The sequence below is a fragment of the Phocoena sinus genome, chromosome 16, assembly GCF_008692025.1.
Source record: "Phocoena sinus isolate mPhoSin1 chromosome 16, mPhoSin1.pri, whole genome shotgun sequence".
Lineage (NCBI taxonomy): Eukaryota > Metazoa > Chordata > Mammalia > Artiodactyla > Phocoenidae > Phocoena > Phocoena sinus.
In genome coordinates this window covers 25377184-25391481 of record NC_045778.1, presented here as the reverse complement: position 1 = coordinate 25391481, position 14298 = coordinate 25377184, and the positions used below count along the sequence as shown (strand labels likewise).

Below are 14298 nucleotides of genomic sequence, written 5' to 3'. Positions count from 1 at the left end.
AGAAGCTGATAGTAAAACATACATATGATCAAAAAAAAGAATATTTATACAATTTTGAAGAACAATAAGCAATAACATGGAAGCAAACATGCTCTTTTATGAAAAAAACAGCCCCCAGTTTGAAACAAGACCAATCATATATAGATAATTTGATCTATTCATGTGTACAACTCATTTTAATTTCCCTAAAAAATATTATTTAATAACTTTTTAGTAACTAATCAATTCTTATTAACAGTCAAACAAGTAAGAATGTAGATAATGCTCAATTCAATCCATGGGCGTAAATGAATAGACATATAACTGAAATTTGCAGCCTTCGTCTCCTAAGCTGATTTGTGAGCTTTTCCTTTGTATTCCTATATTTAAGGTTGCCAGATTTAGGGGAAAAAAAACAAAACAAACAAACAAAAAACCCCAAAAAACAAAATTTGGGACATACTTACACTAAAAAAATTATTTGTTGTTTATCTGAAATTCAAATTTAATTTGGCATCTTGTATTTTACCTGGCAGCCCTATCTGTACTTCTGTGTATTCACCAAACTGTATAGCAATTATTAATTTGCCTCCCTTGTTAGAGGAGACACTTTTTGAAATCAGGGCTGTATTTATTTATTTATTTATTTATTTATTTATTTATTTCAGAATTTCTAGTGCTTAGAAATATCTGGGATAGAAAGAGGCTCAAAAAATGTTTGTTGAATGAATGAATGGATAAATAGATGGATAGTTTCTGTATTCACACTTTTACAGTTTCTAACTACATAATATTATCTCTGAAATACTTTGTTCCTAAACCTGTATTCTAGGCTAAGTCTTTTTTGTTTGTTTTAACCCATACTCTTTTTTATTTTTTGGTAATGTGGTTTTTAAAAATTTATTTATTTAATTTATTTTTTATTGAAGTATAGTTGATTTACAGTGTTGTGCTAATTTCTGCTGTACAGCAAAGTGGCTCAGTTATACACATACATACATTCTTTTTTAATATTCTTTTCCATTACGGTTTATCCCAGGGGATTGGATATAGTTCCTTGTGCTATACAGTAGAACCTTGTTGTTTATCCATTTTAAATCTGATAATTTGCACCTACTAACCCTAAACTCCCAGTCCATCCCTCTCCCTCACCCCTCCACCTTGGCAAGCACAAGTCTGTTCTCTGTATCTGTGAATCTGTTTCTGTTTTGTAGATAGGTTCATTTGTGCCATATTTAATTTATTTATTTTTGTTTTGTTTTGTCTTTTTATTATTAACATTAGTAACCTCGAGATATGTTTAAATTAGAATTGTCATTTTGAATGTTCACATTAAGATATACTGTAATTTGACTTATGAGGACTTTTTTTTAATTAAAAAAATTATTTTATTGGAGTATGGTTGGTTTACAATTTTGTGTTAGTTTCTGCTGTACAGCAAAGTGAGTCAGTTATACATACACATATATCCACTTTTTTTTCTGCCATATTTTAGATTCTACATATAAGTGATATCATATGGTATTTGTCTTTCTCTTTCTGACTTACTTTACTTAGTATGATAATCTCTGGTTACATCCATTTTGCTGCAAATGGCATTATTTCATTCTTCTTTATGTCTGAGAAGTATTCCATTGTATATATGTACCACATCTTCTTTATCCATTCATCTGTTGATGGACATTTAGGTTGTTTCCATGTCTTGGCTATTGTGAATAGTACTGCTATTAACATAGGGGTTCATGTATCTTTTTGAATTATAGTTTTGTCTGGGTATATGCCCAGGAGTGGGATTGCTGGATCATATGGTAGTTCTATTTTTAATTTTATGAGGAATCTCCATACTGTTTTCCATAGTGGCTGCACCAAGTTACATTCCCACCAACAGTTTGGGAGGGTTCCCTTTTCTTCACACCCTCTCCAGTATTTGTTATTTGTAGACTTTTGACGATGGCCATTTTGAGTGGTGTGAGGTGGTACCTCATTGTAGTTTTGATTTGTATTTCTCTAATAATTAGTGGTGTCGAGCATCTTTTCATGTGCCTACTGACCATCTGTATGTCTTTGGAGAAATGTTTATTAAGGTCTTCTGCCCATTTTTCTATTGCGTTGTTTGTTTTTTTGTTGTTCAGTTGTATGAGCTGTTTCTATATTTTGGAGATTAAGCCCTTGTTTGTTGCATCATTTGCAAATCTTTTCTCTCATTCTGTATGTTGTCTTTTCTTTTTTTTTTCTTTTTCTTTTCTTAATATTTATTTATTTATTTAAATTTTTTTTTAAAAATATTTATTTATTTATTTTTGGCTGTGTTGGGCCTTTGTTGCTGCACATGGGCTTTCTCTAGTTGTGGTGAGCGGGGGCTACTCTTTGTTGTGGTGCACAGGCTTCTCATTGCTGTGGCTTCTCTTGTTGCAGAGTATGGGCTCTAGGCGCATGGGCTCAGTAGTTCTGGCTCATGGGCTCTAGAGCGCAGGCTCAGTAGTTGTGGCGCACAGGCTTGGTTGCTCCGCGGCATGTGGGATCTTCCCAGACCAGGGCTTGAACCCTTATCCCCTGCATTGGCAGGTGGATTCTTAACCACTGTGCCACCAGAGAAGTCCCAATCTTTATTTATTTATTTTTTGGCTGTGTCGGGTCTTAGTTACAGTACACAGGATCTCCGTTGCAGCATGTAGGCTCTTTCGTTGTGGTGCACGGGCTTCTCTCTAATTGTGGCTCATGTGCTCAGTAGTTGCGACACATGGGCTTAGTTGTCCCCCAGCATGTGGGATCTTAGTTCCCCAACCAGGGATTGAACCGATATCCCCTGCATTGGAAGGTGGATTCTTAACCACTGGACCACCAGGGAAGTCTCTCTTTTTTTTTTAATGGTTTCCTTTGCTATGCAAAAACTTGTAAGGGTGATTAGGTCCCATTTCTTTATTTTTGTTCTTATTTCTATTCCCTTGGAAGACTGACCAAAGAAAACATTGGTACAATTTATGGCAGAGAATGTTTTGCCTATGCTTTTTTATAGGAGTTTTATGGTGTCTTGTCTTATGTTTAAATCTTTAAGGTGTTTTGAATTTATTTTTGTGCTGCTGTGAGTATGTGTTATAACTTCATTGATTTACATGCAGCTGTCTTAACTTTCCCAGCATGACTTGCTGAAGAGACTGTCTTTTTCCCATTGTATATTCTTGCCTCCTTTGTTGAAGATTAATTGACCATAGGTGTGTGGGTTTATTTCTGGGCTCTCTATTCTGTTGCATTGATGTGTATGTCTGTTTTTGTACCAATACCATACTGTTTTGGTTACTGTAGCTTTGTAGTATTGTCTGAAGTCTGATAGAGTTATGCCTCCTACTTTGTTTTTTTCCTTAGGATTGCTTTGGCAATTCTGGGTCTTTTATGGTTCCATATAAATTTTTGGATCATTTGTTCTAGTTCTGTGAAAAATGTCATGGGTAATTTGATAGGGATTGCATTAAATCTGTAGATTGCTTTGGGTAATATTGCCATTTTAACTATTAATTCTTCCAGTCCAAGAGCATGGGATATCTGTTTCTTTGAATCATCTTTAATTTCCTCTATTAATGTTTTATAGTTCTCAGCATATAAGTCTTTCACCTCTTTGGTCAGTTTATTCCTAGGTATTTTTTTTTTTTTGGTGCGATTTTAAAAAGTTTTTTTTTTTTTTTTGTTTTTTGGCTGCACCAAGTGGCTTGTGGGATTTTAGTTCCCCAACCATGGATGGATGGAAACCAGGCCCTCTGTAGTGAGAGCATGGAGTCCTAACCACTGGACCACCGGGGAATTCCCAAAGGTATTGTTTTTTTACATTCCCTTTCTGATATTTCATTGTTAGTGTAAAGAAATGCAGCCGATTTCTGAATGTTGATCTTGTATCTTGCTGCTTTGCTGAATTTATTAGACCTAGTAGTTTTTGCATGGAGTCCTTAGGGTTTTCTATATATAGTATCATGTCATCTGCATATAGGAACAGTTTTACCTCTTCCCTTCCAATTTGGATACCTTTTATTCCTTTCTCTTTTCTGATTGCTGTGGCTAGGACTTCCAATACTATGTTGAATGGAAGTAGTAAGAGTGGGCATCCTTGTCTTGTTCCAAATTTTAATGGGAAGTCTTTCAGCTTTTCACCATTGAGTATTATATTGGCTGTGGGTTTGTCATAATGGCTTTTATTATGTTGAGATATATTCCCTGTATACCTACTTTGGTAAGAGTTTTTATCGTGAATGGATTAGGTGCATATATGTTGACAAGTGTAAAATCCTCTTCTTTTATTCATCCTTTTACCATTATATAATGTCCTTCTTTATCTTTCTTTATGGCCTTTTTTTTAAAATCTATTTTGTCTGATATGAATATTTCAGCTCCTGCTTTCTTGTCATTTCTGTTTGCATGAAACATCTTTTTCCATCCCCTCACTTTCAATCTGTGTGTGTCCTTTGCCCTAAGGTGTGTCTCTTGTAGGCAGCATATTGTAGGCTCTTGTTTTTTTAATCCAGTCTGCCACTCTTTGTCTTTTGATTGGAGCATTCAGTCCATTGACATTTAAGGTAATTATTGATACATATGTATTTATTGCCATTTAAAAAAAAAATTTATTCATTTATTTTTGACTGCGTTGGGTCTTCGTTGCTGGGCACAGGCTTTCTCTAGTTGCGGCGAGTGGGGGCTACTCTTTGTTGCAGTGCGCAGGCTTCTCATTGCGGTGCCTTCTCTTGTTGCAGAGCACAGGCTCTAGGCGTGCAGACTTCAGTAGTGGTGGCATGTCGGCTCAGTAGTTGTGGCTTAAAGACTCTAGAACGCAGGCTCAGCTGTTGTGGCGCATGGGCTTAGTTGCTCCGCGGCATGTGGGATCTTCCTGGACCAGGGCTTGAACCCGTGTCCCCTGCATTGGCATGCGGATTCTTAACCACTGTGCCACCAGGGAAGTCCTTTATTGCCATTTTAAACCTTGTTTTCCAGTTGATTCTATGTTTCTTTTTTGTTCCTTTCTTTTTCTTTTAGTTTTTCTTTTTGTGGTTTGATGATTTCCTTTTATTTTATGCATGTGCTCTCTTCTTTTTGGGTTTAGTAATCTATTGTATATTTTTGATTTGTGGTTGCCCTGCTTTTCCAGTATTGTAACCTCTTCCTATATCTGCTTGCTTTAGACTGATAGTCATATAGGTTCAAACACATTCTAAAAAAAAGAATCTACATTTTCTTACCCTCCTTTCCCACGTTTTAGGATTTTGATGTCCTTTTTTACACCTTCATGTTTATCCTTTTTCTGTTCCTTGTGTTTATCATCACTTTCACAAATAAGTTTTTTTTTTTGATCTGTAGACTGACTATTTTAAGTGATTTACTTTCCAACTGTAAACTGTGATTTCCTCCTTCTTATATCTTCTTGTTTCTTTTCTATTTAGAGAAGACCTTTCAATATTTCTTTTAGGATAGGTTTAGTATTGCTGTATTCTTTTAGTTTTTGCTTGTCTGAGAAATTATTTCCCCTCCTATTCTGAATGATAATCTTGTTGGGTAGAGTATTTTAGGTTGCAGATTTTTCCCTTTCAAAACTTTGAATATATTTTGCCACTCTTCTGACCTGCAGCGTTTCTGTAGAGAAATCAGCTGATAGCCTTATGGGAGTTCCCTTGTAATTAACTATTTGTTTTTCTCTTGCTGCCTTTAGAATGCTCTCTTATCTTTAACTTTTGGCCATTTTTATTAGAATATGTCTTGGTGTAGGTCGGTTTGGGTTCATCTTGTTTCGGACCCTCTGTGCTTCTTGTATCTAGATATGTGTTTCCTTCTTTAGATTTGGGATTTTTTCAGCCATAATTTCTTCAAATACATTTTCAATACCCTTTTCTCTTTCTTCTCCTTCTGGAATACCTATTATGCATAGATAGGCATTCTTTATATTATCCCATAGGTCTCTTATATTGCTTTCTTTTTTTTTTCATTTGGTTTTCTCTCTGCTGTTTTGATTGGGTAATTTCCATTATTCTATCTTCCAGATTCCTTATTCTTTCTTCTGCATTATTCATTCTGGTATTCATTGCCTTTAGCTCAGCTTTTGTCTTGGCAAATGAATTTTCTAATTTTTCTTGGCTCCTCCTTGTAGTTTCTAGTTCCTTTTTACCGTAATCTGCATTTCTGCCAATAGCCTTTCTTAATACTTTCAGTATTTTCATTACCTTTTTGAACTTGCTGTCTTAGACTGAAGAGGTCTGTTTCCTTGTTTGTTCCTTCTGGGGAATTCTCTTGGTCTTTTAACTGGGAGTCAAAGAAGCAATTTAATTGCTTCTTCATTTTTGCTTATATTTCTCTTACTCTGTGAGTTTAGGAGAAATGGTAATCTACTCTCGTCTTGGAGGGCTATTTATATGTGGGAATGTCCCTGCATAGCTTGCGTGGGTTAAATATATTTTTGGCGTGAGGGCTGTTTTTGGTTTGGACGCTTGCTGTCTCTTTCCACAGTTTGTGCTGGCCGTTATCCCCTTGATGGTGGGTGTGCGGGTGCACAGCCTGAGCACACTCCCAGGAAGGCAGCGGTTGGGGCAGTGGTTGATGCCCAGTTGCGGGACCCTTGGTAGTGGCAGCAGTCTGCGCCCACCTCTGGCGTCCGAGATGGCAGTGGCAGCTCGTACCTGCCCCTGGAGCTCAGGTGGGCAGTGCCTTGCCACCTGAGAGTGTGCGTGGAGAAAGAAACTCCTATGGAGGTCCCGCCTCTCTCCTCTCGCACCCCCAACAATGGCGTCTTGCCTCTCTCGTGGGCCCAGGCTTCTTCCTGTACTCCCTTGATTGAGGGACACCACACCCTTGCCCCTTCAGGCTGTCTGCACGCAGCCAACCCCAGTCCTCTCCCCTGGTCTGACCTCCAAAGCCTGAGCCTCAGCACCCAGCCCCCGCTCGCCTCAGTGGACAAGCGTATCAGGCTGGCGAGTGCCGGGTGGTGACACCAACCATCTGTGCAGGATTCTCTCTGCTTTGTCCTCTGCAAATCGGTTGCTGCACTCTCCTCTGAGGCTCTAAAGCTCCCCCTCTGTTCTGGCTGATCTCCCCACCAGTGAGGTGACTTCCCAATGTGTGGAAACTTTCCCTATTTCACAGCTCCCTCCTGGGAGCACAGGTCCCATCCTGATTCCTTTCTCTCTTTTTTTCTCTTTTCTTTTGTTATCCAAGTTATGTGGAGATTTTCTTGCCCTTTGGAAGTCTGAGGTCTTCTGCCAGCATTCAGTAGATGTTCTGTGAGAATCATTCCACATGTAGATGTATTTTTGATGTATTTGTGGCAGAAGGTGAGCTCCCCATCCTATTCCTCTGCAATCTTGATCCGATTGATGACCCATACTTGTTATTTTTTGTTTTTGTTATTTTTTAGTGGCACATCTCCTAAGGTGCCTGCGAAAACCCACAGATTCCAAGATCCCAAACCCGGAGAGGTGGACCCTGAGAATCTATACAGTATTCTAGAGCAATGCTTTCCAGACCTTTCTTTCCATAACAGTCACCTGAGAGAAAGTAATCTGGGAGAAAGTAATCTTCAGGATCCCACCCCATACCACTAAATTCACAATTGCCATGGGAAGAGCCTAGGTAGCTGTACCTTGGGAAAAAAATGTCTCAGGTGATTACTGGGAAACACTGTTCAAGAGCAGTGATTCCTAGCTCTGGCATAGGTGGGAATCAGTCAACCACGGAGGCATCCATTTGACCTGCCCTCTTTTATCCCACCCACTCTCTTCTACTTCTTTCTTCTTTCCTCTGTGCTTCTCTGTCACCCCAAGTAAGAGTTGTATCTCAATTGCCTTCTTCCCTAGCATGCTGGATAGGAAAGGCAATACTGGACCCTTATTTTAAGCATGTCACTGAACTCGTGAGAAAGAAATGGTAGTTCCTTTGTTCCAGAAACAAAACAGAAGCTGAAACCTGGAACTCTTGAACAGCTGCCGTTGGTGTGTGGTGGTGTGGGGGGGAGAGGGCAGTATTCTAAAACCCAGGGGCTTGGATTTTAATGCTCTTGCAGAGACAGAGACTTGGGCTGCTGTAGATGGGAAGTTGAGAGTGAGACCACCTACCTCGTCGTAAGCCGAGACTCTCAAAAAGATTGGACTAGAAAAGAAGTTCACTCACCATGATATCTGTCTAGGTGCTGGGTAGACAAAAAAAAATTTCTCTAAGAATTAGTAATCATCGAGTTATGTTGATCATTAAATAATATGTATTTTCTTAAAACATACAAGGAACATTTGTATAATAAAAGCTGGCCACTTACCAGGCCACAAAGCAAGTCCTGCCATATACCAAAGAATCAATAGCATACAGACAAAGCTTTCTGACCAAAATACAACAGTCAAAAAAATAAGAAATAACAAAAATATAGCAAAAATTATTATGAATAATTCATGAGACAAAGAAGAAATCATAATAAAAACTGCAAAGCAGTTAGAATCAAGTCAACAGTAAAACACCAAATACCAAAACTGTGGGATATAGCTAACGTAGTGCTTAGAGATACATTTATAATCTTAAGTACAGTCATTAGAAATTAAGATGAATTTTTTTTTTTTTTGCTGTACACGGGCCTCTCACTGTTGTGGCCTCTCCCGTTGCTGAGCACAGGCTCCAGACGCGCAGGCTCAGTGGCCATGGCTCATGGGTCAGGCTGCTCCGGGGCATGTGGGATCTTCCCGGACTGGGGCACAAACCCGTGTCCCCTGCATCGTCAGGTGGACTCTCAACCACTGCGCCACCAGGGAAGCCCATCAAGAAGAATTTTAAACAGAACTTCTGCCTCCAAGAAGATGGACTAGATATACTTTCCTCTATTCCTCTCAGAACTATAAACCCTGGACATTATTTATATAACAGACTCTGAAAGGTAGAGAGAAGAAAGAAATGAGACTTGAGGAAAGACAGTATGAGTTCCTTGGGTTTTCTTTTTGCCTCATCTATCCCAAACTGTATGCTGAAGAAGCCAGCAACCTGGAAACAAAAATGGGTACAGATCAAACCAGCCAACCAACAACAAAAGTCTGCTCTCTCTAATCAAAAGACCAGGAAAGGGGGCAGCCTAGCATGACAGAAAACATTTAGACAGAAACTGCTCTACTCCAGTCAAATGCCCAGAAAAAAAAAACTGTGGCCCCACCCATACCCAAGCCAAGTGGGGAACCTAGGCTTACACACGCACAAAGCTGAAATAACATGCCTCAACACCCTACTTGAGTGGTGTCAGAGAAGACCAAGTAGGAAGCCAGGACTTTTGTGCTCTATGGTAATGACCCCCCTCTCTCAGCATGTGCTTTTTGTTTTTTGTTATTTTCCCTTTGGCCATGCTGCGCAGCTTGTGGGATCTTAGTTCCCTGACCGGGGATTGAACCTGTGCCCAGGCAGTGAAAGCACCGAGTCCTAACCACTGGACTGCCAAGGAATTCCCTCAACATGTGGTTTTAATGGAGACCACATGGGGAGCCAGGGCTTCTGCCGCAATCTGGCAGTAACGAGGTGCTCCTCCGCTCCCCACTGGCGTGTGTCAAACAGGGTCTAGTGTAAAATCAAAACTCACCATCATCTAGTGGTAATGCATCTACACCCACTGTAGTATCAGTAGAGAACAAGTAAGGAATCAGAGCCCCCATTTTCCCTCAGCAGTACGGAGGAGCTGCCCCACTCAGGTATTAATGGATATTGAGTGGGGAACCTAGACTTCTATCTCCACCTGAAAATAATGAGGCATTGCCTCTCCCCTTCCTGTGTAGGAGCGGTGTCAAAAAATGCCAGCAAAAAAGAAGGTTTAAGTATGATTCAGAGTTTCATAGCATAATATAAAAATTCCAGGTTTCATTTGAAAATCACTCATTATACTAAGAACTAGAAGATCTCAAACTGAATTAAACAAATAATCAGTAGATGGTAACACCAAGATGATAGATATGTTAGCATTATTAGACAAAGATTTTAAAGAAGCCATGATAAAAATGCTTCAATGAGCAATTGTAAACATGTTGGAAACAAATGAAAAAACAATAGATAGACTCATAGGGGAAATAGAAAGTCTCAGTAAGAAATAGAAGATATAAAGAAGAATCTAGTAGAAATTTTAGAACTGAAAAATACATTAACTGCTATGAAAAGCTCAGTGAATGGGCTCAACAGCAGAATGGAGGAAAAAGGGGAAAGAATCAGTGAACTGGAAGATAGAACAATAGAAATTACTCAATCTGAGTAATGTAGAAGAAATAGACTAAAAGAATATGAACAGAACTTCAGAGTCCTGTGGGACTATGCCAAAAGATTTAACAGTGTTATTGGAGTATCAGAAGGAGAGAAAAAAGAGAGTGAGGCTGGAAAAGTATTCAAAGAAGTTAAGCCTGAAAACTCCCCAAATTTGGCTAGAGACATAAACCTACAGATTCAGGAAGCTGAGCAAAGTCCCAACAGGATAAACCCAAAAGAAATCTGTACTAAGGAACACCATAGTAAAACTTCTGAAAACTGAAGACACAGAAAAAAAAAATTGAAAGCAGGGGAAAACAACTACAATGGTATCAGTTTCTCATCAGAAAACATGGAGGCCCAAAGGAAATGGAACAATATTTACAAAGTGGTAAAAGAACTGCTCACCTAGAATGGAATACCTAAATAAAAGATATGAAGTGGAAATCAAGATATTCTCAAATGAAAGAAAACTAAGAATTTGTCACCAGAAGACCTACCCTAAAAGAATGGTTGAAGGAAGTTCTCTGAACAGAAAGGGAATGATAAAAGAAAGAACCTAGAAACATCAGGAAAGAAGAAAGAATATGGTAAGCAAAAATTTGGACAGATAAAATAAGCTTTCCTTCTCCTTGAGTTTTCTAAATTGTGTTTGACACTTGAAACAAAGTATAACACTATCTGATGTGGTTCTGTATATTGAGAAAGTATTTTTGGCAATTATAAACAGGGAGGGCAAGGGGACATAAAGGGAGGTAAGGTTCTATACTTCATTCAAACTAGTGAAATGATGACATCAGTAGATTGTAATAAATAGTATATATATAATGCTATACCTATAGCAATGACTAGAACATCTATACAAAGAGATATATTCAAAAGTATTATAGATAAATAAAAATGGAATTCTAAAGAATGCTCAGGTAATCCAGAGAAAGGCTGAGAAAAGAAAACAAAGAAATGAAAAAGAGGGGCCAAACAAAACCCAGCAGACTTAAGCCCTAATATATTAATAATTACATTAAATATATCAAGACACAGAGATTACAAATTCGATAAAGAAATACACTATATACAAGAAACTCAAAATATAACCATATGGTAAGGTAAAAAGTAAAAGAATAGAGAAAGATATATCTACATAAATATAAAACTACAAAACATTGCTGAAGGAAATTAAAGATGACACAAATAAGTTAAACATATCACATGTTCATGGATCAGAAGATTTAATATTGTTAAAATGTTAGTACTTCTCCAAGTGATCTACAGATTCAGTGCAATCCCTATAAAAATTCCAAAGACATTTTTTTGCAGAAATAAAAAAAAACCTTTCTATAATTCATATGAAATCTTAAGAGACCCCAAATATCCAAAACAGTCTTAAAAAAGAACAAAGTTGGGGATCTCGTACTTTGTTTTCAAAACCTACTACAAAACTACAGTAATCAAAACAGGGTGATATTGACAGAAACTGAGACATACAGAACAGTGGAATAGAATAGAGAGCTGAGGAATAAACCCTAACATATATGGTCAAATGATTTTTGACAAGGATGCCAAGACCATTCAATAGGGAGGGTAAGTCTTTTCAACTAGTAGTGCTAGGAAAACTGGATATCCACATGCAAAAGAATGAAGTTGGACTCTTACCTAACACCACATTCAAAACTTAATGCAAAAATGGATCAAGGACCTAAATGTAAGTTCTAAAACAATAAAGCACTTAGAAAAAAACATAGGTCAAAACTTCATCATATTAGATTTCTCATTGACTCTTGGATAGGATAGCAAAGGCACAGGTAACAAAAGAAAAAAATGGACAAATTGAACTTCATCAAAATTTAAAACTTTGGGGCATCAAAAGACACTATCCACAGAGTAAAAAGGCAACCCACAGAACGTGAGAAAATATTTACAAATATTTACAAATCATATATCTGATAGGGGGTTAATATCCAGAATACATAGAGAACTCCTAAAATTCAATACCAAAAATACCCCAAACAATTCAAAAATGGGAAAAGGATTTGAATAGACTTTTTTCCAAAGATGATCTACAAATGGCCAGTAAACACATGAAAAAATAGTCAACATCACTAATTAGGGAAATGCTAACCAAAAATACGAGCTACAATCTCATACCCATTAAGATGGCTTCTGTCAAAGAAACAGAAAACAAGTGTTGGCAAGGATGTAGACACATCGGAACCATTGTGTACTTTTGGTGGGACTGTAAAATGGTGTGGTTACTGTAGGAACTGGTGGTTCCTCAAAAAATTAAGCATAGAATGACCTTATGATCCAGCGATTTCACTTCTGGCAATATATACAAAAGAATTGAAAGGGTCTCAAAGAGATATATGTACACTTATGTTCATAGGAGCAATATTCACAAAAGGTAAAATGTGGAAGCAATCCACGTGTCCATTGACAGATGAATGGATAAGCAAAATGTGGTATATACATACAGTAAAATATTGTTTGGCTGTAAAAGGAAGGAAAGTGTGACATATGCTATAGCATGGATGAACTTTGAGAACATTATGTTAAGTGAAATAAGCCAGTCATGAAAAGACAAGTACTGTATGATTTCACTTATATGAGGTACCTAGAGTAGTCAAATGCATAGGGATAGAAAGTATCCTGGTGATTTCCAGGGGGAGGGGAAAATGGGGAGTTATTGTTGAACAGGTATAAAGTTTCTATTTTAGAAGGTGAAAAGAGTTATGGAGATGGATAGCTGTGATGGTGGCACAAAAATGTGAATATACTTAGTACCACTGGACTGATACTTAAAAATGATTAGGATGATCAACTTTATGTAATGTGTATTTTAAAACAATTTTTAAAAGACATAAAAAAGAATATTCTGCCATTACTCATGAAAACTTTGATAAAATGGACAATTTAGAAAACCTAAAGAAATGGAAGACACATCAATAGAGTGAAGGAGACTTAAGAGACACCAGCTAATCACAATGTGTGGACCTTATTTGGATCCTGATTCAAAGAAAATGCTGTTGAGAGGTATGAGGTGGAACAAAAGGAAAGGCATACCATATTAAACAGGAATGCTCAACATAACAAAGATGTCATTCTCCCTCAGTTTACCTGTAAGTTTAACATGATCTCTATAAATCTGCCAAAATTATTTTTTTTAATTATAGAATGCTTACAGAAAAAAGTTTTTTTTTTAATTTATATTTTATTTATTTATTTTTGGCTGCATTGGGTTCTCATTGCTGCACATGGGCTTTCTCTAGTTACTGCTAGCGGGGGCTACTCTTTGCTGAGGTGCGCGTCCTTCTCATTGCAGTGGCTTCTCTTGTTGCGGGGCACGGGCTCTAGGCAAACGGGTTTCAGTAGTTGTGGCACACAGGCTCTAGAGCGCAGGCTCAGTAGTTGTGGCACACGGGCTTAGTTGCTCTGTGGCATGTGGTATCTTCCCGGACCAGGGATTGAATCCATGTCCCCTGCACTGGCAGGAGGATTCTTAACCACTGCACCACCAGGGAAGTGCCCAGAAAAAAGTTTTTAAAGTAAGAATAATCAGGAATTTCTGAAAAAGTTAATGAGGGATTATTAATCCTACATGAGAGTAAAACATAGTGTAAGACCGTAATAAAACAATGAGGTGTTTGTGCATGCAGAGACTTACAGTTTATTAGGACAGACTAGCAGGTCCAGAGATTGTCACCAGTACTTCTGGTAAGTTAGCATCTGATTAAGATGACATTTCACATCAGTAGGGAAAAAGATGGTCTATGTAATCAATGGTGTAAGGACACCTGGGTAGCTCTCTGGAAAAAGATATAACTAATATCTCAGAATTACACCAAAATAAATTCTAGGTGGATAAAAATGTGTACAAAGTTAAACCATGTAAGTATGTACCATAAGAAATCATGGAATTAAAACAAATAAACATAGGGACTGGGGACTTCCCTCGTGGTCCAGTGGTTAAGAATCCTTCCAATGCAGGGGACATGGGTTCAATCCCTGGTCGGGAACTAAGATCCCACATGCCACGGGGCAGCTAAACCCGTGTGCTGCAACAACTGAGTCACACTCTAGAGACCACATGCCACAGCTAGAGAG

General features: G+C 38.0%; 1 protein-coding gene across 1 annotated transcript in view; it reads left to right on the top strand.

Moving 5' to 3' along the window:
* Positions 1-14298, top strand: part of CFAP70 (cilia and flagella associated protein 70) — an 87053-nt gene that overhangs the window by 3464 nt on the left and 69291 nt on the right. Inside the window, exon 4 of the mRNA XM_032607977.1 lies at positions 3680-3784. The gene's annotated coding sequence lies outside the window, so the exon portion shown is untranslated. The remainder of the gene's footprint in view (positions 1-3679; positions 3785-14298) is intronic.